The 24,307-nt window shown below is 43.5% G+C and overlaps 2 long non-coding RNA genes across 2 annotated transcripts in view; one reads left to right on the top strand and one right to left on the bottom strand.

Annotated features, from left to right (window-relative positions):
- The window catches only part of LOC147359658 (uncharacterized), a 44,297-nt gene extending 31,325 nt beyond the window's left edge, over positions 1 to 12,972 (top strand). The window contains exons 2-3 of the long non-coding RNA XR_015141126.1: positions 10,684 to 10,963; positions 12,726 to 12,972. This is a non-coding gene — a long non-coding RNA (uncharacterized LOC147359658). The remainder of the gene's footprint in view (positions 1 to 10,683; positions 10,964 to 12,725) is intronic.
- A 376-nt stretch (positions 12,973 to 13,348) lies between these two features.
- On the bottom strand, positions 13,349 to 23,359 carry LOC147359657 (uncharacterized). The gene is made up of 3 exons (XR_015141127.1): positions 22,879 to 23,359; positions 16,398 to 16,493; positions 13,349 to 14,808 (listed from the first exon to the last, which is right to left on the bottom strand). It is a non-coding gene; the product is annotated as an uncharacterized LOC147359657 (long non-coding RNA).
- Between the last annotated feature and the right edge of the window lie 948 nt (positions 23,360 to 24,307).

Here is a 24,307-nt window from a genome sequence, read left to right as displayed (position 1 = left end):
TGCTGCAGTCCATGGGTTCTTGAAGAGTTGGACAACTATTTAGCAAATGAACCACGACAGCAGGAACATGGGCTTTATCCTGTAGGTGCTGGGCAACCACAGAAGGGCTTTATTCAACTGAAGAAGAGGATTGGACTTGTACTTAGAGAGAGCATCCAGCAGCAATGTGGAGGACAGAGGGCAGGGGGCCAGGGGCTGGGCCGGAAGTAGGAACAGCAATTATAATGCCACTGAAAGAGAGAATAGATTGATGGCGATGAGATGATTTCAGGACTGGGCACTTAGGTGCTAGATACTGTGCTGAATGTATTACATATTCTCACTCATTCAATATTCAGGTCCACTTTACGACGTGAATACTACTATTATCACTTTCCAGATGAGGATATTAAGGCATGAAGAGGTTAAATACCAACTGTTCCTATCATAATGGAACAAACCCTGAAGAGATGTACCCTCTTGCTCTGAATCTTACGTTTTCAGTTAGTAGATGGCAGATCTGACGCTGAGACTCTTATTAAGCTCTCCACCATTTTTCTCTGCTATATTTGTTGCCTCACCAAATCACATTGGATCATAGACCCTAAGGGAAAGGAGAAATGTTTGTGATCATTAGGGGCACCTTCCTGCTTCTCCACACCCCAAACTAGATGCTCAGATCCTTCCCCTGTCATCTGCTTAAACATCTCCAGTGACAAGGGCTTGCATCCTGCCCAGATACCCTGGGACACTAGCATTATAGGGGTTTTGTGCACTTTTGTGGAGCCCCAGTGAACATGGCCCACTGCTCCTGGTGCTTTCTCTTGAGTCTGTACTGGCCCTTCCTCCCCCAAACAGCACCTGAGAATGTAAACTCTGGTTACTCAGATAAATCTGGAGCGAAGTCCACCAGGGATTTCAAGGAGTGTTCTTTGCACGAGAATCATCACGAGATGGCCAGGCCTGTGCTAATCGGCTGTATTTGAACTATAACAACTTTCAAACCCAGCAAGACAATTAAAGCTGAAAATGGTCAGAAGGGATTAAAAGGATTCAAAGGATAATTGCTTCATAACAAGCTACATTGCTGCAAGTAGCAGGCAGGATTGACTGAACTGGAATTAATTATATTGGAATACGTGTTTATTTTTATAGAGTCTTTTAAAATCATTTGGATTTGGCCAACTTGTGCCTTTCTCCAATACTCTCGGCTTTGGTTAACTGCCGCGGATTTGTCTGCCAAGTGCAATTACTGCCATTCTTGGAAACTATGCAGGAACGAAAACATGCTCACCATTTATCAGATCAGTCCTTTTATTGCCTTTGTAATAATGACGCCTAAATTTGTATAGTGCTTGTAATGTTTACAAAATGCTTTGCATATGTTATCTCAGTTTGTCTTCACAACAACCCTATGAGATGGTTAAGGGCTGGAGTTCCCGTTTGGAGATGATTCCTGATGAAACTAAGGCAGAACGAAATGAGCCATCCAGCAGATTAATAAGGGAACTCTGACTGGAGTCTACAGTACCTGCCTCCTAACTGGTGTGTTTGTGCTATTGATCTGGAGAAAGAAGCATCTTGCTTGCTAGCTGGGGCTAAGCTGAACACTGCTGTCAAGAAGGAGAAAAGTCATTGCTTGGGTTCGGGGAAAAGTTGAAACTTACTAGTGAATCAACTGTTTGAACTATAAAAAGTGGAAGATATCATTGATCAGATAGGAGAGGTGCTTTTGGAAATGAAGTTGCTGTAATAAGGCTTAAGAAATGACTCTTGTTTTGGAGTCAGTAGCCTTGAGTTTATGTTCCACCTCTTCCCTTTCATGGGTCTGTATCTTGTCATGTGACTGTTCCTCTGGCTATCTTACCTTTTTTCCTTCTGTACAGTGGGTCTAACGATGACCTTCACTGGTTATGGTTACAGTCAAGGTCAAATGAAACATGGCATATGTTTGAGCCCGACAATTGTGGGATGCTTTTGCCCCTGGCATTTTTCTGTCTGATATCCCTATGTTATTTGACTGTGAAGTGAAGTGAAAACAGCTCAGTCACGTCTGACTCTTTGTGACCCCATAGACTATACAGTCCATGGAATTCTCCGGGCCAGAATACTGAGTAGGATAGCCTTTCCCTTCTCCAGGGGATCTTCCCAACCCAGGGATCGAGCCGGGGTCTCCTGCATTGCAGGCGGATTCTTTACCAACTGAGCTATCAGGGAAGTGGCATAATAACCAAAAAACTAGAGGGAAATTACCACTGGAGGGAAGGATGGAGGGAGGCATGAGATAGGATTAGGGAATTAAGAGTTATAAGCTACTCTGTATAAAATAAATAAGTTAAAATGATATATTATATAGCACAGGGAAATACAGCCTTTGTTTTATAATAACTTTAGATGGAATATAATCTATAAAAATATTGAATCATTATATTCTACACCTGAAATTGATATAATATTGTAAATCAACTATAGTGGAATAAAAAAAATCATATTTCACAGATTGTTAGTCAGGGTGAACATTTTATTTGTGTTTATTGACCAATTGTGTTTCCATTGACTTTTCTTATTCTTTGCTCAGTTTTGATTGGGTTGTTTATTATTTTCCTGTTGGTTACCTAGGAGTATCTCATATATTCTGGATATACACATGTCTTCTATATATGATTATACATTCTGGATTATTCGTTCTGTTTATATGTATTGCAACTTTTTCTTCTACTGTATGCATTATCTTTTCATGTAGGTTATGGTGTCTGTGTAAAAAAATATATTTTATGGAGTCAAATTTACCATCTTTGCGTTTATAGATTAAATTTCTTGTGATTCTTACTGCTGATCTATGTACCGATAAGAAGAGGGAAGCAAAGGCAGTAGTGGGGACAGGAATAAGTGGAGGCTGACGCAAAGGAAAACTTGACATTTATTTCTCACAGTTCTGGAAGCCCAAGATCAAGTGGCTGAGAAATTTGGTTCCTGGCTTATAGGTGGCTGCCTTTTCACTGTGTCTTCACATAGTGGGAGGTGTGGGGAGCAGGGAGAGAAAGAACGAAGTGGGGAGGGAAAAAGAAAGAGAGAGGAAGCTCTGGTGTGCCTTCCTCTTTTAATAAAGACACCAATCACATCACAAGGGCCCCACCCTCCTGACCTAATCAAAACACAATCAAGTCCCGGTGGTCTCACCTCCAGGTGCTATTGAATTGGGGCTGAAGGCTTCAGCATATGAATTTTGAGGAATACAAACATTCAGTCTGTAACAAATGAGATTTCCTATACCCAACACCCAGTTTCCCCCGACGGTAACATTTTGCACAGCTAAAATACCATATCAAAGTCAGGAAGTTGACATTGGTTCAACCTGCAGTTTATTTGGACTTCACCCATTTTTCTTGCCTTCCTGAGTGTACACGTGTGTCTGCAGTTCTGAGCAATTGTATCACATATGTAGATTCCATTCATTCATTACCACAGTCAAGATAGAGAACTGCCCCTCACCACACTGGTCCCTTTTGCTGCTCTTAGCTAGTCTGTGATTTTCCTTTTGAAGCATTTTAAAGATGCTGATCATTAAATACATTTTCTGTTTCTCTTGTTCTTGATCAGTTTTTAAGCCATATCCAACTCTTTGTGACTCTATGAACTGCAGCACACGAGGCTCCTCTGTCCTCCATTATCTCCCAGAGCTTGCTCAAACTTACGTCCATTGAGTCAGTGATGCCATCCACCCATCTCACCCTCTGTCGCCCACTTCTCCTTTTGCCCTCAATCTTTCCCAGCATGAGGGTCTTTTCCAATAAGTCGGCTCTTCATGGTGGCCAAAGTACTGGAGGTTCACCTTCAGCACCAGTCCTTCCAATGAATATTTAGGGTAGATTCCCTTTCGGATTGACTGGCTTGATCTCCTTGCTGTCGAAGGGACTTTCAAGAATCTTCTCCAGCACCACAAGTCAAAAGCATCAATTCTTCGGTGCTCAACCTTTTTTATGGTCCATCTCTCACATCTGTAATATGTATATGATACACAAAACAGAATGAGCGTAAACTCTGGACTCCAGCATCCCTGAGTTTGAGGAACAGCAGAGCTCCTCACAGCCAGGCAACCTTGTATCACCCTGCAATCCCTATGATATAAGCAGGGGTGACGCACTTGCAGCGACATGCAGCCTTGTGGTATAGCAGCCAATCAGTGCCTAGTGAGTGGCAGTTACTATCAATATAATTGAGATTTTCTCCTTTGGCTTCAGTTTCATCCCTCTCACTTCTGCATGGATAGAATTCACGGCTGCTGTGGTCCCCTCTTGCCATCCCAGCTGACGGAGCATCTCTCTGGGGAGGCTTTCTTTCATTTCTGTCTTCCTCCTCCACTCTGCTCCCCAGCAAAACTGGCAGAGGTTTTCTAAGCTCATTAGCTGGTTTCTCACATCTTTCTCCCCTTCGTGTTTCCAATGTTCCCATTTCATCTGCAGTTTGCCAGGGAAGCTGTTGGCTTTTGTTGTCTGGCTGGGTAAACCCTTCCCATGCCAGCGCCGACGTGCTGGGTGCCCTTTTAAGAACACCATGGGGCCGGCTCCTGATGGAAGCAGGGAGGCTTGAGTTGGGGAACGCCGAGAGCATCCTTCCCCCAGGGGAGCAGCTATTCTCGGAAACAAACACTCCAGGCATCTCATTAGCATAATCTCAGGAATTAATGGCTTGATTGATGTTCCACAGTTCCCCACAGTTTTCTATAAGTGATAATGTATTAAAACGAGATGGGGGAAAGAAACATGACGCAACATATATTATTTAGGTGTTTGCAGAGAGGCTGACACACAAACACACACGATTTATCAACAGTCACAGTTTTTTGCACAGTGTTCTGAGCCCCAAGCCTCCAAGACGTGGAATTAATGTCATAGCAGGTGATTCTAGACGATTTCACACAGGCCATCTGTCGCTTCTTCAACTACCTTTCTGCTGTTACAATAATTAATCATTTCAGAGACTGGCTTGGCCTCGGAAAGTCCATTCTGGCTGAGAACTCTACAAGAGTGGATAGCATTGGTATAAGTGCTTTGAATCAGTTTGTTCCTAAGAAGCAGAGGTGTTCAAATATTCTTCTTATTTACTTTTATCTGCCCACACCAGTGGCTCCACAGCTCAAGGATGCTTCAGAGAGTATTCAACTGTTGTTGCTAGAACTGTCCATGGTTTTCCTTCGGAGTAGAAGAAGCAGAGCTCAGAGAGGTAACTTGAATTGTCCAAGGTCACACAACTAATTGGAGAGAGCTGGTAGCAGAACCTAGGGCTCTCCACTTTTCATGCCTTGATCCTTCTGGTCCTTGAATCTCACCAGAAATAAATAAGTAGATAGCCCTAGGAACACTAGAGGTAACTCAGCATGGGATGTTGAGGGCACACTCAAATTAAATGCTGCAGTCAGTAATTTAATCATTCCAGAAATCTAAAAAAAAAGCCATGCAATAAGGTAGAATCAATATTAAAGGAGATAAAGTTTTTTAAGAAACATAAGTTGTGGTCTACCACGCTTGATGTCACAGTGGGAAAGGGAAAACACCAGGCCACTTCCTTGACAGAGATGCATTTACCCACTGATGTTTATTGATTTATTTATTAGTGACACAAATATTTATTTGATTGGTGATTCATGGTATTCCCTGGGTTAGATGCTGGAGACACAATGGTGAAGCCTCTGTGCTCAAAGTACTGACACTTTAGTGGACGGACATAAAATGAAGAATTAAGCAAACACAAGTTGTGTTAAGTGCTCCAAAAGAGAGAAATGAGGGGCAGAGACAGCAGACGACTGGTGGCATATTTTCCTGTGTGCATGAGGGACTTTTAGATGGGATGGCATAGCAGGCCCCTTAGAGGAAACTGGAAATTGGACTCTGGTGGGTGGGAGCTGAGCATGTGCTAAGTAGGGAGGAGAGAATCCTGGGCATTGGGGACCACATCAGGATGGCCCTGGGCTCAGAAAGCAGATCAGCGTGGTAGAAACAGAGTCAGGGACGGAAGACTGGTTATGAACAGGTTAAGAGACACAGGTGAAAGACATTGTTCAAGGCCCTTGCGATGGATTGTTTCATTATTCCCATTTCACAGATGAGAACACTGAGATGCAGAGAAACAGAGCAGCTTGTAGAAGGTCACACAGTGGTGGGCAGCGTGGCTGGACTTCTAATCCAGCTTTCTCTGACTCAAGAGTCCAGGCTTTAAGGCAGAGGCTAGCAAACTGTGTCCTCAAGGCCAAGTCCAGCATCCTACCTGTTGTCTGCAATTAAAGATTCACTGGAATACAGCCGCAGTCATTCATTTATGTATTGTCAGTGGCCACTTTCTCACCACAACAGCGTAACTGAGTAGTTGGGGTAGACCCTGTATGGCCTTGCAGAGGCTGCAATATTCACTACCTAGTTCTTTAGAGAGAAATTTCACTGAACCTGTAGCCCGTGGGTGGGGAGAGGGCTCATGTCTACTTCGTTTCTGGTGTTTCCCCAGAGTCACCCAGTGACTGGTATTAGCCAAGATCCAATAAACATCTGTTGAATGAATGAAGAATGGGAGAGGAGGTGCATGGAGCCAAAAAATCAAAGGGTTAGAGATGGCATGAACTGGGTTAGCATGAGATAAGGAACTGGCTGGTGAGCACAGACTCTGTTTGGTTGTAGCAGGTGGACCTGTTTGGCCAGAGGGAGGAACAGGTTAGACATAGACATCAGGTTGGAGACAGTCCCTGGGGGTCAATTGAGAAGTGCCCTGAACACCACCATCATTAAGCTCTGAGACCTTTAAGTGGCTGACTTAGCAGTCACAGAGGCTCTGGAAGAGACCTACTTTGCCAAGATGGAGATTGTAATTGGTTATTGATGTCCTATTTGTATGCTAATGTTGCTCGATAAAGTAGCTAAACCATAATTAACGCTCCAGCTTCCTCTAAAAAAAAAGCCCACTGAAAGGTCAATGGATTCCATACAATAAATTATTAAATAATAGGAAACGCAGGAGGTTAAGTTTCTGAGCTATAATCTTTTCAGGTTTTATGAACTATCATTTATTAAAAGCACTGACAATGTTTACATTTTGTTTTACCATTTTCCTGCCAGCTTCAGAAATTTTTGGAGTTGGCGTCAGTGTTGAGTGGAAAAATATATTGTTTGCCAGACTTCATCTGTCTGGAAATCAAGACAGTGTTACCTCTGTGATCTGACTTCTCATCTCTCTGTGTCAATGTTAAGTCAAATAGTATGGCAGCACGTTGGCAGATTTCATGCTGTATGGAAACCAGGATGAAATATACTAGAATGCCAGTTAAATTTATCTGGTAATCACAGAAACATACCAGGATCTTTTGTGGATAAAATTTTTACTCCTGTCCTGAAAATTCTACAAGAGGGAAGATCTTGGTGTGGTTATTCAATCGCTAGACACTTTAAGACCTCCTGGACCATAGCACACCAGGCTCCTCTTTCCTCCTCTATCTCCCAGGGTTTGCTCAAATTCATGTCCATTGAGTCAGTGACTCCATCTAACCATCGCATCTTCTGCTGCCCTCTTCTCCTTGTGCCTTCAATCTTTTCTAGCATCAGGGTGTCTCCCAAGGTCTTACTTGTAAGGAGCAGGTATGACTAAAGGGATGTCTATGAACTTGGATTCTGGGGTCTGTGTTTGAATTGCTTTTTTACACCTTAGCTCCTGTGAACTTTGGATTTAGCTCTTTTGTGCCTCATTTTACTCAACTAGGAAATAGAAGCATGAGTGATACTTACTGCATGGAACTGTGATGATTAAGAAATTGTACATAAAATGCCCCAGTCTGGAGCATAGTAGTGTGAAGCATTATTATAATTCTGTAGGGTTTAAAATGTTCAAGGGCAGCGATTGACAATGAGGCCAAATGAATTGGTAAGTTGGTCAGCTTTAAAAGTTCTCTTCAAACACCAATCAATTTATTGACAGTTTACTTGGCTTGTATTGTGTTTTTTGGGAAGATGCTAAAAAATATGAGGTGAGATCATTCCAGATGTCAAAGTTTCGGCAGTTCTTGGTGAGGAATCGACTCAAAGACAAGACAGGGGTATTACTGAATAGAAATCATTTGTTCATTTACTGGGCAACTGTTATATGTCAGGGACCATGTTAAGTACCGTGACATAGAAATGAATCAGAAGAACGTGACTAACGATCTAGTAGGGTCTGTAGACAAGTGTTTCAACGAGGACTGGTGCAGTACGTGTGAAAAATGTTTTCCCAAGAATAGAATTAAGAACTGAGCTTTACAGTTTAGTACCGGTTCTGCAAACAACAGGACTTCAGCAAACTTCTGGGCTTAATTTCCTCATGGTACATTTGAGCCTGAAACATAGAAGATGTTTGCCATACAAAGGATTCAATTCTTAAGAATGCATAGTGCCTATATAGAATCATTGTTTAACAATCAAATGACTGATGATCAACTTCCCCCCAAAATACACTTAAATAGTCCAAGTTGTATGAAAGTGAAAATGAAGGTCGCTCAGTTGTGTCCAACTCTGCGACCCTATGGACTATACAGTCCCTGGAATTCTCCAGGCCAGAACACTGGAGTGGGTAGGCTTTTCCCTTCTCCAGGGGATCTTCCCAACCCAGGGATCGAAACCAGGTCTTGACATGCTGTCATCACACACAGCCCAGCATCTTGACATCACAACTCTCAGTTTGAATTTTTCTTCCTGTCCTCTTTTTCTCCCCTGTTACATTTTCAAGTGCAGTTTTAACTGTAATTGCCATTAAATTGCACACATAATGATTTTTTTAGGACCACAGGTGTCCTGAATAAGATATTAACACTCAATTCAGAACACACTCTCATCATTTTTTCATGCCCAGAAGATTTTCTGTCCTTGTGTTTCCCTTTATGAATTCAGTACTATGTAAGCAGTTTGATGTCGCTGCTTAGTCTTACTAGGTAATATTGGTATCATCAATTAGATGTTTTTGTTGAATATCTGAGTTGTCTGGTTTTACATCTTTCGAATGCTTTGCACTGTGACTTATTCCCAAATGTGTACGTTTTCCCCAGAGTTCAAGGAACTGGAGGAGGTGGCAGAATCCAAGGAGGCAAAATCTCAGATGTCACTGAGGACTTCTTTTGGCCTTGGCCATGAAAGGAATGTATCAGAGAAGCAATGCTCTGATAGTCACGCTGGTTGACTCCATCATCCTCTTAACTACTTGATGTCACCTCTCTGTGTTTTGTTGCAGAGTTGATATCACAGCCATCATGGTAGAATTATCACTTAAAAAAATTACTAAACCGTTTTCAAGTACATTTTTAGGTCTATGGAACTGAGCAGAAAGTAGAGAGTTCCTTATTTCTCCCCACTCCCACTCATAGTGTATTATTAACTTCTTGCTTTAGTATGGTATATTTGTTACAGATGATGAACGGATGTTGGTATATTATTATAAACTGAAGTTCACAGTCTACATTAGCGTTCACTCTTTGTGTTGTACATTTTAGGTTTTGACAAACAGATGACACGTACCCACTATTACAGTATTAAACAGGATAATTTCACTGCCTGAAAACTCCTGTGTGGTCCTGTAATCATCCCTTCCTCCCTCCCTCTGAGGCCCTGGCCACACCACTGATTTTTCACTTTTCCACAGTTTTGCCTTTTCCAGGATGTCATATAGTTGGAATAATATGATACATAGCCTTTTCAGATTGGCTTTTTTCACTTAGCAATATATATTTAAGGTTAATCTATGTCTTTTCATAGGTAGGTAGCTCAGTTATTTTTATCACTGAATAATAGTCCACTGTCTGAATGTATCACAGTGTATTTATCCACTCATCTATTGAAGGACATCTTATTTGCTTCCATGCTGGAATACAGCTTATAAATACTTGCAAGCAAGCTTTTGTGAGCATTAAATTGTCAACTAACTTGGGTAGATAACAAGGAACACAACTGTTAAATTGTGTGTAAGCTTTTGCTTTTATATTTGTTAACTTAAATTGAGATACACATTATTTTTAAGGGTTCTCTACAAACTTCTAGAAGGACAATTACACCTGAAACATTTCAATGGGGGCAGGATGGGAGGTGCCTGGAGGTGAAGGTATCAATTCCTACTTCCTTGAAACAGTAAATAAAGTGAACACCTTGGCACGTACACTCCATAGCACTCTCCACGTCTGAATGGTTCAGTACACACTGTTTTGAACTAAATCACATCAGTGAACTTTGCCCATTCTGTCCTACTACAAGTTATAAAACTTTCTCTGCAGGTAAAGAACACCACTTATTACTGTATATAAAAAATGAACCAAAATTCATTTCAAAATAGATATTCAAATAGTTTTCATAGAAGTTAAATGAGTATGATGCTTGTCTCATTTGTATACTGATTATTTTTAGAAGGGAGTAGGATAGCACTAACATTTTCATCGCATGGCTTTAACAATTACTGATGTTTTGCCAGTATTGTTTTATCCATCCTTCCACTTTTTGCTTTATTATTTTAAAGCAAATTGTAAACATTGTGTTGACATTATTTGCAATGGCTGCTTAACATTGTGCATTACCTGGAGTGGATCATGCTCCTACAGTTTTTCCGTTGTTAGTTAATAAACAACTCCACAGTGGATGTCTTTGCATTTAATGCTTGTTGGTGTTTGACAAAGACTAATATATGAAACTTTTCTCTTCCTTTCATAAGATTCAACACAAGAAGAGAGAGATGATAGAGTTAGATGAATAGAGAAGAAGAAACATCAGCTCTGTGGATTTCCTAAGACATTCCCCACTGAGTTGAACTTCACATCTCTTCTTGCTCAGCATAGAAAGAATCAAACCTCCTGAAAGGCAGCCTGGAGAAAGGGAGTGTGACTTGTGAGAAGGGTCTCATTGGACCCGCCCTCCCAAATGCACCCATCAGCTGAGTCTTCTCCTTCCATGAAGAAGAGCACGAGAAAGGAGAAGAAGCAGATTCTTCTAGGGTAAGCATTTCTTTCCATAAAAAGAACCCAGAGGACTGGGAGGTAAGTGGACCCCATTAGAAATACTTTGATTTAATCCCATGGGGGATTCCTGAGTCAAAGGGTGAATGTAATTTTATGGCATGGTGACCAAATTTCTTTCCAAGAGAGCTGTACATCTGTATATTTCTGCTGCTGCTGCTAAGTCGCTTCAGTCATATCCGACTCTGTGCGACCCCAGAGACAGCAGCCCGCCAGGCTCCCCCGCCCCTGGGATTCTCCAGGCAAGAACACTGGAGTGGGTTGCCATTTCCTTCTCCAATGCGTGACAGTGAAAAGCGAAATCGAAGTCACTCAGTCATGTCCGACTCTTAGCGACCCCATGGACTGCAGCCCACCAGGCTCCTCCATCCATGGGATTTTCCAGGCAAGAATACTGGAGTGGGGTGCCATTGCCTTCCAACCATAAATGAAAACTGCCCAAATTTTAGACTAGCCAAATTGCATAAATACATGGACAGGTGTACTTAACATAATTGTATTTCAATAATAAGACCACTGAGAAGAAATTGTTGACCATTCCCTGGAGAGCTTGCCAGAATCCAACAGATCAAATTGGGTGTTAGCATCATTATACAGCACGTTGGGGGCTGCCTGAACTGAATCAGGTACCAGGTGGAAAGCATGAAATTACTGACTTTGTTTAAATCTAACTGCAATTTATCTGTAAGAACAGTACTGAAAGGTGACATTTGTCTTAGTGAGTTTCCCATTCATTTCCAGAGCTGGAGTTCATCAGTCATGCAGCTCAAGTGCATGATACATGCAGATGAATATTTATTATAGATGATGGAGTATCCTTCTGGCAACATAATACACTTCATTCACTTGGAAAGGGAATTCAAACAGATCCATGATAGACTGCTGGAACTGGAGGGGGCTTTCACCTCCCTTCAGGAGAAATCGGTGGAGAATCTGCTATTTTGGTGAATAGAGAGTCTACTTGGTTAGTGTTCACATGTGAACTGGTTTTAAAGCATTCTGACTGGTTAAATTTAGTAAAATACATCCTATTGAAAGATAGTTACTATCTCAAAAATAATTCATTGAGTGGATGGAAAATCCAGCTATATGCCTGAATTCAGTCAATAGATTGGAGCATATTGGTTGTTTGAATGCCACCCACTGTTTGAATTTGTTGAAGCTCATAGGTGAAGATACAGATGTGGCCTAATTCACAGAGTGTCTAGGCACTAGAAGGGGATCTTAAAATAAAGCATGCATTTCCGACATTGATCTGACACTTGAGGTTAAGTGCCTCTTGCTTAGGAAATGCAAGATCAAAGACAATGAAATGGCAGAAAAAAAATATATTCTTTTTTCTTTTTAGTTTAGAAGCCACTCCTCATCCCAGGAGAGCTGAGCAGCAAAATTACGAGAAAAATAGCTTCCTTGTGCCCATTAAGCTGTCTTTTGTTTTCTTTTGATGACCAATGAGAATCCTGTTCATTAAAATTGTATGGATGCCTCTCCTTTCCTCCCACTCTCTATTTACACATAAAAAATAGATGATTCCAAAGATTCCCAACATCACGCTTGTCAAGGCTGCTGAAAACCTCCATGCAAACAGCCATCTCCTTTTGCAGAACCATTAGGAGTTTCCTAAAATATACAGCGGTAGATTCAAGTGGGTATATCTATGGAGGTGTGGACAAGGCTGGGTATCTGAGGAAAACCAGTGTTACAAACAAACCTTCCTTGTCTTTTTTTTTTTTTTTTAAAGAATCATTCTACCTTCCTAGACTCTGGACACATGCCTTTCCCATTATGTGCTGGAATGGAAGTTACAGGAGGTTCTGTGACTATGGGGAGACGGAAACCGAAAGTACGGCCATCGAGGAAGATTAAACTCAACTTGACCTCCAAGGCTGATGGATAAATGATGATTAGAAAGAGGATATGCATATCTAAATTGCATTCTATCTCTACTGCAGTCTAACGACATTACTAAAATTGCCGTTTGATAATCCATCAAAGTGAAAATGTGTCCACTTATCTCCGGCTATAAAAACAATCATTGATTCAGTCTCTCAACATGGATATTGCCAGATTATCATGGGCAGATGGTCAGACTATTGCACTGGAGTTGGATCCAAATCACCCCTGTGTTTCCTCTTTCTGTTGATTTTTCCTCTTCTCTTCCTTATCTCCCCAATAAGTATTTATTATGCTCCTGCTTTGTGTTTAACAAGACCTGGTTTTCAGCTGTACACCTTGCTGACTGGTGATCTTGGCCGAGTCACTTGACATCTTGGAGGCTTGATTTCTTCTCTGAAAAAGTGGAATACAACCTGCCTTGCTTGACTTGCAGAGTTATTGAGAAGCACAAAGATGCATTTTGCATCAGGAAAGTGCTGTAGAAATATGAAGTTCCAGGACTCTGTTGAACAATAGTATTCATTTGTATAGTTACAGAGCACTCACTAGGTACTACAATGGGTTGGGTTCAAGGCACCTGAAGATGAATAAAACATACTCCCTGTAATACACACTTTTTCCATTCAATGGGGGAGATAGAGGTATAGTGTAATAAAGGGGAGGTGAAAAGAACATCTCATACAGATGAAAGTTCACATGTTAAGTACAGAGATTGGGATGAATGGCAACTAGAGGGTTATCTTTTGTCTTGTGAGCGTCTCTGTGTTTGTTTGTCTAGATCCCACCCCTCTTGCCCCTTCTAGAACCTGAGACTCTGTATTTCTTATGATCTGTGTCAGTCCTGGTGGGGCCTGCCTAAGTGATCTTGGTGGATGCTATTACGGCTATGGTATCAACTGTAGCTGCTGGCGAGGGACAGAAGTGATACTGCAGAAGATGGCAAATAGAGCAGGGATGAGGACGACTTGGGAGGATGCTGCTTCTCATCCATCTGTTCCTCTTGCTGGTGATTTGGGTCTCTTCATATGAGCCACGTGACTTGATGGGCTACCTTCAGATCTCGGACTTATCTGGTCCCAGGGAAAGAGACGCATTTCCTACAGTTTCTCAGGTTTCACAGCTGGTGCTCTCCTTGGCTCCACAGCACAAGTCCTTATAATGCAACAAGTATGTGTGTTAGTTGCTCAGTTGTGTCTAACTCTTTGCGACCCCAGGGACTGTACCCCCCAGGCGCCTATGTCCATGGGATTCTCCAGGCAAGAATACTGGAGTGAGTTGCATTTCCTTCTCCAGGGGATCTTCCTGACCCGGGGATTGAACCCGGGTCTCCCACACTGCAGGCAGATTCTTTACAGTCTGAGTCACCAGGCAAGAGTCAAATGGACTGGCTTTGAATCATAGCTTTGATACTCACTACACATACATTCTAGAGCAAATTATTTCAACTCTTGAAACCTCAATTCCTTATTTGGAAAATGGGAGCAATAGCAGCAGCCACCTCATGGGGTTGCAGGTAGACAGTAGACTCAGGATTTAGCCCAGGGCTCTGCACACAGTAAGCATTTAGGCAATGCCTCTGTTGCAGAGATTCCTTGTCTTCTGGATTTGGACAGAATTAGAAGCAGGCCTGGAAAATCCCATGGATGGAGGAGCCTGGAAAGCTGTGGTCCGTGGGGTTGCTGAGGGTCGGACACAACTGAGTGACTTCACTTTCACTTTTCACTTGCATGCATTGGAGAAGGAAATGGCAACCCACTCCAGTGTTCTTGCCTGGAGAATCCCAGGGGCGGGGGAGCCTGGCGGGCTGCTGTCTCTGGGGTCGCACAGAGTCGGACACGACTGAAGAGACTTAGCAGCAGCAGCAGCAGCAGCAGCAGCAGAAGCAGGATAGGGGGCTTCCTTGATGGCTCAGTGAATAAAGAATCCACCTGCAATGTAGGAGACACAGGAGGCAAGGGTTCAATTCCTGGGTCAGGAGGATCCCCTGAAGAAGGGAATGGCTACCCACTCCAGTATTCTTGCCTGAAAAATCCCCTAGACAGAAGAGCCTGGCGGGCTACAGTCTATGGGGTCTCAAAGAGTCAGCCATGACTGAGCACACGCATAGCAGCAGGGCACAGAAAGAAAAATAGCTCTGCAGAGGCTTCAGTGACTCCTGACACGCAGAACCTCATGCAGACACTCTCAAGAGAAGCAGAGCCCCTCCTCTGAACCTCCTGCTCTTTCTCTCTGAGTCCCAGGGCTCCCTAAGATGCTTCTTACATGGTTTCTTACCCCAAAGATTCAATGGGTCATCACTGAACATGGTGAGACAACCTCTCCATTGCTAATGACCTTGATGTGGTTTGCAAGTGCATGACTTCATGTTGCTGAAACCAGCCCCCTTCATCAAAGAGGAAGGAGAAGCACACAGCCAGGGCCCCTAACAATTAGAACTTGTGATAACAAGGCTGCTTTTCCTCCTTGAGTAGAGAGGGTGAGAATGGCCTGTCCTCCCCATAACCTAGGCTGGTAGCAGAGAATATGGAGGCTTCCATACTAACCTTCCCCTTGCAAGCCTTCACTTCCTCATTTTTTTTTTTTTTTTGAATTCTGAAAGAATTTTTTTCTCCTTCCAAAGCCAGATTTGGATACCAGGAGGCCAAGGTATATTTACTTGTCCTGGGCATGTCATTTGCATATGTCACTAGGGTTGACCTGTCTATGATTAAGCAGCTCCCAAAGAAACAGCTTGTCACACCTGTCGCTTGTTATCTTTTCCTTTGTTTTTCTTCCTTCACTTCACCGAGGACCCAGTGGCCTCTTTTAGGCCAGGAGATGCAGACTTGCCAAAGAAGGTCAGAATGGTGTGAGGAGGGGTAAGAATCAGAAGCGCTCATGAGATTTAGTTTGCAAAGTAAGCTCTGGCATGATTATATGTGCCATTCACTGTGGATTTGACTATATCAAGTATTGTCCTAAGAATCTAAGAGTTATCTCATTAAATCTTTGCCAGAACCTGATGAGGTAGACACCATGATTCCCATTTTACAGATAAAAGGACTGAGGATTAGAGTTTATCTAACACCCCCAAGATCACCCTGCTAATCACTGGCAGAGCTGAACTCAAATTCAGGTTGATCTGGCTTCCGAGCCCATTCTTATAACCCTACACACTGCTGTTACTCTCTTCCCCAAGTCCTCGTGTCGTTATCCACAATTACTCCCTGCCCCTAAGAATACTGGAGTGGGTTGCCATTTCCTTCTCCACTGCCTATCTCATAATTTGGAGGGAAAATCAAATGAGACTGAGCAATAGACAGAGCTACTTGAGGACAAGTCTGTGACTTTATTTCCTGAGTCCCCAACACCTTGTTCATGAGCAAGGATGGAACTCAACACAGTTCTGCTTAACAAACATAAGTTCACAGCACAAATCCAGAGCAAGCCATAGGACCTAGATGGAGTTGGGCCTGCATAGAGGAGGCTAACTAGAAGGGACTGGGTAGCTTTCTCCAATAAACCAACCAGTTCTTACCTAGGTCTACCATAGGCAAATGGACTTCCCTGATGGCTCAGAATCTTCCTGCCAGTGCAGTAGATGCAGGCTCCATCCCTGGGTCAGGAAGATCCCCTGGAGAAGGAAATGGCAACCCACTCTGATATTCTTGCCTGGGAAATCCCATGGACAGAGGAGCCTGGTGGGCTGCAGTCCATGGGGTTGCAAAGAGTCAGACATGACTTCATGACTAAATGAATGCCACCATAAGCAAGAGTTTCATTGTAGCCAGCATACCTGAGTTATTTAAAAGAATAGTGAATCTGTATAGTAAAAACTCATAAAGGGTGTTTCAGACACGTACTGGTGTGCCAGCTTAATCCATTCCCATCCCTTCTTCCCTATTAGCAGAGCCCTAATCTTGTTCACTCACCTTTCAGAAGGAGAAAAAAAAATTATTTCAGCCATCAGAGTGGTCTTGTTCTGGCCAGAGACTTGTTTCGATATGCATATGTGACATATTTATGGCCTATAAATAAGGGGAAATCTGCTTGGATAACTGAGAAAGAGTTATCAGTCTTAGAGACATCAGTGTGTGGGGGTGGTATTTCCCCTTCTCCACATTTTCCCTTGCAGGCATTGCTGTGTTCTCGTGTGATGCCAAAGCTCTGACCACCATCCTGTAATGATAAGGAGATCTATTTCTGACAGGGAAGACAGAGAGGGTCTTTGGAGAAGATCCTAAAGGGTTCATTGAGAGTTTGAATTAAGCTGTCTCTTATTGCAAGGCTTCTTATTTTGTGAAATGTCTTCATTGTTCCACCACTTAGTTGCACTGGCTATTATAATTGGAAGCTCTCTAATACATCCAGGGTTTCCATGGGCTCAGACGGTAAGCAATCTGCCTGCAATGCAGGAGACCTGTGTTTTATCCCTGGGTTGGGAAGATTCTCTGGAGAAGGGCAAGGCTACCCACTCCAGTATTCTGGCCTGGAGAATTCCATGGACAGAGGAGCCCGTCAGGCTACAGTCCATGGGTTGCAAAGTCGGACACAACTGAACCACTATCTCTAATACATGCAAGATGATGCAAAAGTGAGGAACATGTGGAGCCCTTCTATCCACCAAGAACTCACAGCCTGGTTGCAAAAGTAGCAAAGCAGTAATTGATGCCAGCACAGTGTGATACACACCTGAATGCAGGTGCAAACCAGGCACTTCAGGAGGGCATAGGGGAGTAAGCTTGGTCTGCAACATAGGGTCAGGGAAAGCTTCGGAGAGGAGGTGGCTTTAGGTGGACTTTTGATCAGACGGGTTTTGCAGTCCATGCAGAGGGAATGGCACAGTCAAAGGCAGAGAGATGTGAGAGAGACTTGTTTGATTAAGGTTTGTTTGCTTTGGCACTACTGGGCTGTAAAGGGTGAGAATGAAGCAGGAGGAAGTAGTCAGATCACAAAAGACTGCGAAGGACACACCAAGAGGCACGTTGGTGAAGGTGTGTGCACATGAGGACTCAAGCAGGGAACCTGACTTCCAGGCATTTATGAATTGAAGGGTATTTACTGAAAGCCTACAGTGCGCCAGGTTCTGGTCTCGGAGCTGGGGCTGCAGCATTCAGTGCTGGACTGCAATGTCTCGAGGACACAACCCCACCATGGTCACCACTGACCCCCCAGCAATGAGACCAGAGTTTGGTGTCCAGGGGGCTCACATAGTTGTTGACCAAATGAGCAAAACAAACACCATCCTTACCCATGTAGATTGCTGACTAGGAGAAAAACAGGCATTTAACAAGAGATGAAATGGATTGTTGAACACAATTTCAATGAGTTTAATTATATGAACATAGTTGGGAGGGCTAGACCCAAATTCTTTGGGGACCCAAAAGAGTCAAGAAATGCCATCTCTTTCTTGACTCGTTCCAGGAAGTGAGCTGGTAAGAGTTTTTTTCTTTTTTGGTCTCAACCTCTCTGGACCTCAATTTCCTTGTTTGTAAGCTGAAAATAATCATTCTTATTCCCAAGGGTTGTGGAGAGCTTACAGATAATGTACGGAAAGTTTCTAGAACATAGTGCACTCAGTATCTTCTAATGCAGAACTGGTAAGTCCTCAGGAAAAGTGACTGAAGTGGGATGACGCTGCCGTTGGAATTTTCTCGCATGTTGGCGGACCTAGACGCAAACCTAAAGCCGCAGCTTGTAAGTAACAGGTGTTAATTTCTCACAACTTATTTCCTGACAATGTTGGGAAAATAAGGTATCATTTATTTCATAAGGGAAAAACAAAAACAAAATCTTTTGTGAACTTGATGGCTATCAGATTCATTCTCTCTTTAGCCCCTGGCGAAAAATGAGTCAGCAACTAAACGTTTCTGTGGCAAACAGGTAAGAAGTGGATTCACAGATTAAAATAACCATTTAAGAAGGGTGAAGAGAACTCAAGTTTCAGAGGAACAAAAGCAGATGGGGAAGGGGGAGAGCCATGGCTTCTGTTGCTTCTTTCTTTTCATTTGTTTTTTTCTGTCTCTCTCTCTTTTTTAAAAGAAGTCCCACACTTGATTTAATGTTCTGCTGTCACCATCGTGAAATTCTTTTTTTTCTTTCTTTTTTTTTCTTTGTGGCTGTGCTGTGTGGAATGCGGGATCTTAGTTCCCTGACCAGGGATGGAACCTGCACCCCCTTGCAGTGGAAGCACAGAGGTCAAACCACCGGGGAAGTCCCTCTGTTGCTTCGTTTCCCGTCCAAGCCACTGGTTGATTTTCATCACATCCAGAACGCTGTAGGCTCTTCCGGGGTCCAGCTGGGGAGGCTGAAGAGTGGGAAGGCTATCTCAGGCCATGATGTTTTGGCCAATTGTTTTTCCTAAATGTAACCTGAGGCTACTTCCTTGTTCTGAATCCCAATCCACAAGAAACAGTGCTGGGTTGAGGCTCCCAGTCTAAGGGAAGCCCTCCTTCATGATGAACATTCAGAAAATGCGGCTTGGAGGCCGCTGTGCTAATTGTCTGCTACCCTAAAGGATGAGGGCCAACTGTGTTGAAAGAGGAGGATAACTAACATGTTTGCAATGTCATCTAATGGTGCTGGATGCTTTGCACCTGCGTGCTTAGTCGCTCACTCATGTCCAACTCTGCGATTCCATGGAGTCCACCAGGTTCCTCTGTCCATGGGATTCTCCAGGCAAGAATACTAGAGTGGGCTGCCATTCCCTTCTCTAGGGAATCTTCCCAGGGATCGAACCTGGCTCTCCTGCATTGCAAGTGGATTCCCCACCAGGGAAGCCCTGCAGGATGCTTCGTATACCATATACTTTGTAATTCAAACAGCAGCACTTCACTATAGGCTCATCTCACAGATGAGAAAACAGAGGCTTAGATGGAATAACCCAAATATTTATTCAAGGTGATACATCTGAAAAACTACAAATCTGAAAGTTAAAACTTGCAATTTTTTGCCCTAGAAATCTGAGTGAAGAGAAGAGTTGTGGGCATCCTTCCTACAGTGTAAATTGAAAACACGCCTAACATATGTAGACTGTGCTGAATTATTTCTATGAGCTCCTTAGACTGTATGCTGCAGGTGGGTAGACAGTGTCAGCTGTGCTGCTTGAGCTCCATTCCCAGGACCCTGCATGGAGCCTTGAGTGAAGGAGGCTATCAATCAAATGTATTGACTGATGAACAGACGATCTTCTTAGCTTTTGATTTCAAGAGGTTACTTATTCCAACAGAGCCATACAGAAGGGTGGCCGGTAGACATAAACATTTAGAATTACAGGTCATGGGCGGGTTTCTGGAGCAGACCCTGGTCCCTCGCATGAATCTTCCAGTGGCTCACTTTGGGTCTTCATTTCACGGAGAACACAGGGCAGGAAGTGACAGATGTTTCAGACATCTGGGCAACAAGTAATCATGCAGATTTTGTGGAAAGTATTTGTCAGATTTGCAATAAGGTCTTGCAACAAATTGATCAAGTTGATCTTTCAGGTTCTGAATCACAGAGGAAGGCATAGATTAGGAAGACATTTCTCAGGCCTGAACAAGAGAGAGCCGCCAGGCTATGGACTTGCCTGACCTGTCTGCTGGGTGAGTGGCAGCCAAGGGGCTGGCTCAGCGAGGCCTCTGATTAGGGCTCCCTGGTCAGAGAGCTCCAAGACTGGAGACTGAGCAGTGGAAGAGCCCACGACATCCAAATTATCATTCATCATTGATCATTCAAGTGCTTGACCATCAGTAAGGGGATGTGCCACGACAGCTGGCCAGGGCGCTTTTTAACAGTCCTGGATGCACTTCATGTTATTATTAGTAATACCAGCAGCTGTCATTTACTGAGTACCTACAATGTGAAGACAATAATAGCATCCATCTCATTGAGTTAGTGGAAATGGAAAGCATGCAAATTGCTTAGTACAGCCAGCTTTGTTATAACACGACATACGCATTCCTAAAAATAACTGTGCTATGCAAAAAATCACACAATGAAAACCACAGGGCCTGTGGGAAAATAGGATTAAGGGAAAACACTCAAAAATACATAGATAGATATACAAACCTAATAAAACGGTTAATACAGTTTTATACATTAAATGGCTAAGAACTGCTTAAATACTGTAAAAAAATAAAAATAAATAGGGTGTGTGTGCTCAGTCATGTCTGACTCTCTGAGACCCAATGGACTGTAGCCTGCCAGACTCCACTGTCCATGGAATTATCCCAGCAAGAATACAGAACAAGTTGTCATTTCTTTCTCCAGGGGATCTTCCTGACCCAGGTTTCAAACTTGTGTCTCCTGCGTGTCTCCTGCATTCGCAGGCAGATTCCCTACCACTGGGCAACCTGGGAAGCCCCAATAAGTAGGATACTTTATCTTAAGAGAGACCTAGAATTTACTTGGTTAAGTGGGTGTCAGAAGCCCTGCCGTTTGTGAGTTACCATGGAGCAGCGATAGGAGGCTTATTTGAAGTCAAGAGGAAAGTTGTTATACCAGATGTGCACAGGTGTGGCTCATCACACACACCCTGCATTTGCAACTGAGATCACTGGCAGATGTTTGTCGCACTCCAACGTAGCCTGGTTCAGCTGGGTGTATCCAGCTGCTTATGTTAAATCTCACATAAGAAAATAGACTCTGCCCCACGCTCTGGTGGTTCTCTGATACATCAGTTGTGCTGAGACAAATTCATGTTTCCAAAAAAGTGCTGTAGCAGAACTGACTATACAGAATTCACAGTAAGTGCTCAATGAAGAACCCTAGTAATTGTTCCATCGGGTATCTTTCATCCATTCATTAAACCCGGTGACATTTGAATGAAGAATCTCATCTACAGAAGAGTAAAACTGAGATTCAAAGAGGTTAACTCATGTGCTCAAGAGCACAGAGATGGGAAGGGGCAGGAGCTCTGTCTACACTTCTATGAATCTAACCCTGGGGTAAATCACCACTTACATCCCATTATGGGATCATGAGCCAGTGGCAGAGGAAGCTGCATGGTGAAGGCAAGGTTCTAGATCACCATCTTTGCCATTTCAAGATTGAATAGAATGCAAATCCACATGGTTTTTAAAGACCAGACACATTTCTGAGACATTTCTAGTCTGTGCTGCTACCTCCAGGGATATATTTATTCTCCTTTGTTCTTAGGGATGATAGAGTGGAAAATGTCAAGCAGCACTGTGATGTCCCAGATTACTTCCTGATGTGGAAAAAAAAATCCCTTTACGTAGCCCAAAGCTGCCTCCTTCTGCCACTATGTCCTTACGTGTCCTTAACCAAGTCTTCTTTTCTCCAGGCTGAACTTGGCAGTAAGTAGCTTTGAGTTTGACAATGTCCCCTGTAAGTTCTGGGTCCAGAATTGAGCACACTACCCCAAACATGCTTTAGCAAACCTAGACCCAGATGATCCTGTTGGGATCTTGGCCAAAATGGGGATTGACTTTTGTAACAGATGCCTCACTTTACTGACCCTTTGATTTGGGGCCAAATAATTTCCAGACCATAGTCATGGGAATTCTTGAAACCTGGTTTCCCTCTCCCACTCTGAGCTCAAACATAGAATTTATGTATGCCCATTAAAATATCTTCCTGTTGGTCTTATCCCATCAAAATCCATTTTCCACCAACTTTTTATTATGGAAGACTTCCAATGAATTAAAAAACAGAGAGACTAATCGCATAGTGATCCTGCATGAACCCATCACCCGGTGGGGGGGGGGTTCATAGTGGTGGGCCAGCTCCCTCGTTGCTCCCCATTGTTACTTTCAGACTTCTGCTGCTCCTTCCCCTATCATGCTGCTTTCTCCTTGGAGGCTCACACCAGCCTCTAACTGCTGTTGCCCCTTCCCCACCATTCACTGGTGACTGGTCCTGGCTCAGAGTCTTTCCTTTCATCTCACTTTTCCCATCATCACAACTGACCTCAGCGGCAATGAAACAGTGCCTTCAGCATCATTGCTTCCTCATTCCTTGACCTTGTTGACCTCAGTGGCCTTCACACCTGCTCCATCCCGACCCCATAGTCATACCTCATCTCACGTTAGCGCCAAAGGGCTCCAGCTCTGAAACCTTCACCATCAGCCTCTCTTCCTCTGACTCTGGCTTCCAAATGTCTGGCCCCTTTCGGGTTTCTCCTCCATTTTCCTCTCGGTCAGTCAGTGGCTCCCACCTTGGCTGCTTGCCCACTCAACCTGGACCACTTGGTTGATTATCAGAAGGATTCTCTGCGTAACACCTTTGCTTCCTTGGTTTTCTGCCACTACTGTTGAGTGAAACTCCCAGCCTGATCATCTGTGATCAGGGTACAGCCTCCTGTACCCTGACTTCTGAGCACTATTGAGCAAAATACACGACTAGGCTGATTGGTGCCACCACACTTCCCCAGCATCGTGACTCAGCTGGTGCCAGGTGCCCTCTAACAGTCCTCGTGGTGACCCTTGGCCCACTCTCACTCTTTATTCTCCTCTGTAGCTCTTATTCAGCTTCCTCATCCTGTATTGTCACTTTGTGAGAAAATAGAATCACTGCCCCGTGTGGTTTCTCTCTGGTTCTTTCATCCCCTGCACAGTTAAACAGTTTTTTTTAAAAATAATTTTTATTGGAGGAGAGTTGCTTTACAATGTTGTGTCCTTTTCTACTCTTCAGCAAGTAGATCAGCTATACTTAAACTTATATCCCCTCTTTTTAAAATTTTCTTCTCTTTAGGTTAAGGCATTGAATAGAGTTCCTTGAGCTATACAATAGGTTCTCATCAGTTACCTATTTTATACATAGTGTCAAGAGTGTTTATATGTCTTATTCACACCCACCTTTGCCTCGTTATTTTAAGTTTCAGGGACCAAATCACCTTTGTCATATCAGAAACTACTACTCCTAGTTCCTGGGACTACACAGAGCAGCCAGACGACATGAGCACAGGATCCTAAGAGAAGGAAAGGGAGGAGGAGGAGAGAGAAGAGATGGAGCAAAAGAGAAAACCTGTTGGAAGGCTAGAGACGTGGTGACAAAAGCAAGAAGAGTGAGAGAGGTGCTTAGTCCCCTCCACCCCCCAAGCCCTTGGCTAAAATGTTCTAAGGTTTTTTTGAGGGGTTTACTTCTGAGGGTTCTTTCAGTGGCCTTATCTTCACCTGCTTCCCTCCAAACGTTGGGTTGCCTCACCGGCTTGTCTGATGACGAAGCTAGGAAGATAAGGTTTACAGAGGCAACATGCTCTCTCCCCCAGATGCCTGCAGAGCCCCAGCCCGTGAACCCTGGTGGGGAGGGTGCACCAGGGCTCCCAGGAGTGATGGGATCTGGGATTCCCCTCTGGAGTTCATGGGACACTGGAGATGCACAGTCTTCCATGTCTAAGCTCTTGATACTTTTCAGTCATAGTACAGGTCCAGAGATTCCCCAACAGAGGGGACAATCCTATGGTTGCTGTTCAGTTGCCAAGTTGTGTCCAACTCTTTGTGACCC

Source organism: Bos grunniens, chromosome 14 (assembly GCF_055505025.1).
Source record: "Bos grunniens cultivar Pamir isolate PY7600 chromosome 14, Bosgru_T2T1.0, whole genome shotgun sequence".
Classification (NCBI taxonomy): Eukaryota; Metazoa; Chordata; class Mammalia; order Artiodactyla; family Bovidae; genus Bos; species Bos grunniens.
This window is presented reverse-complemented; position numbering and strand designations above follow the sequence as displayed.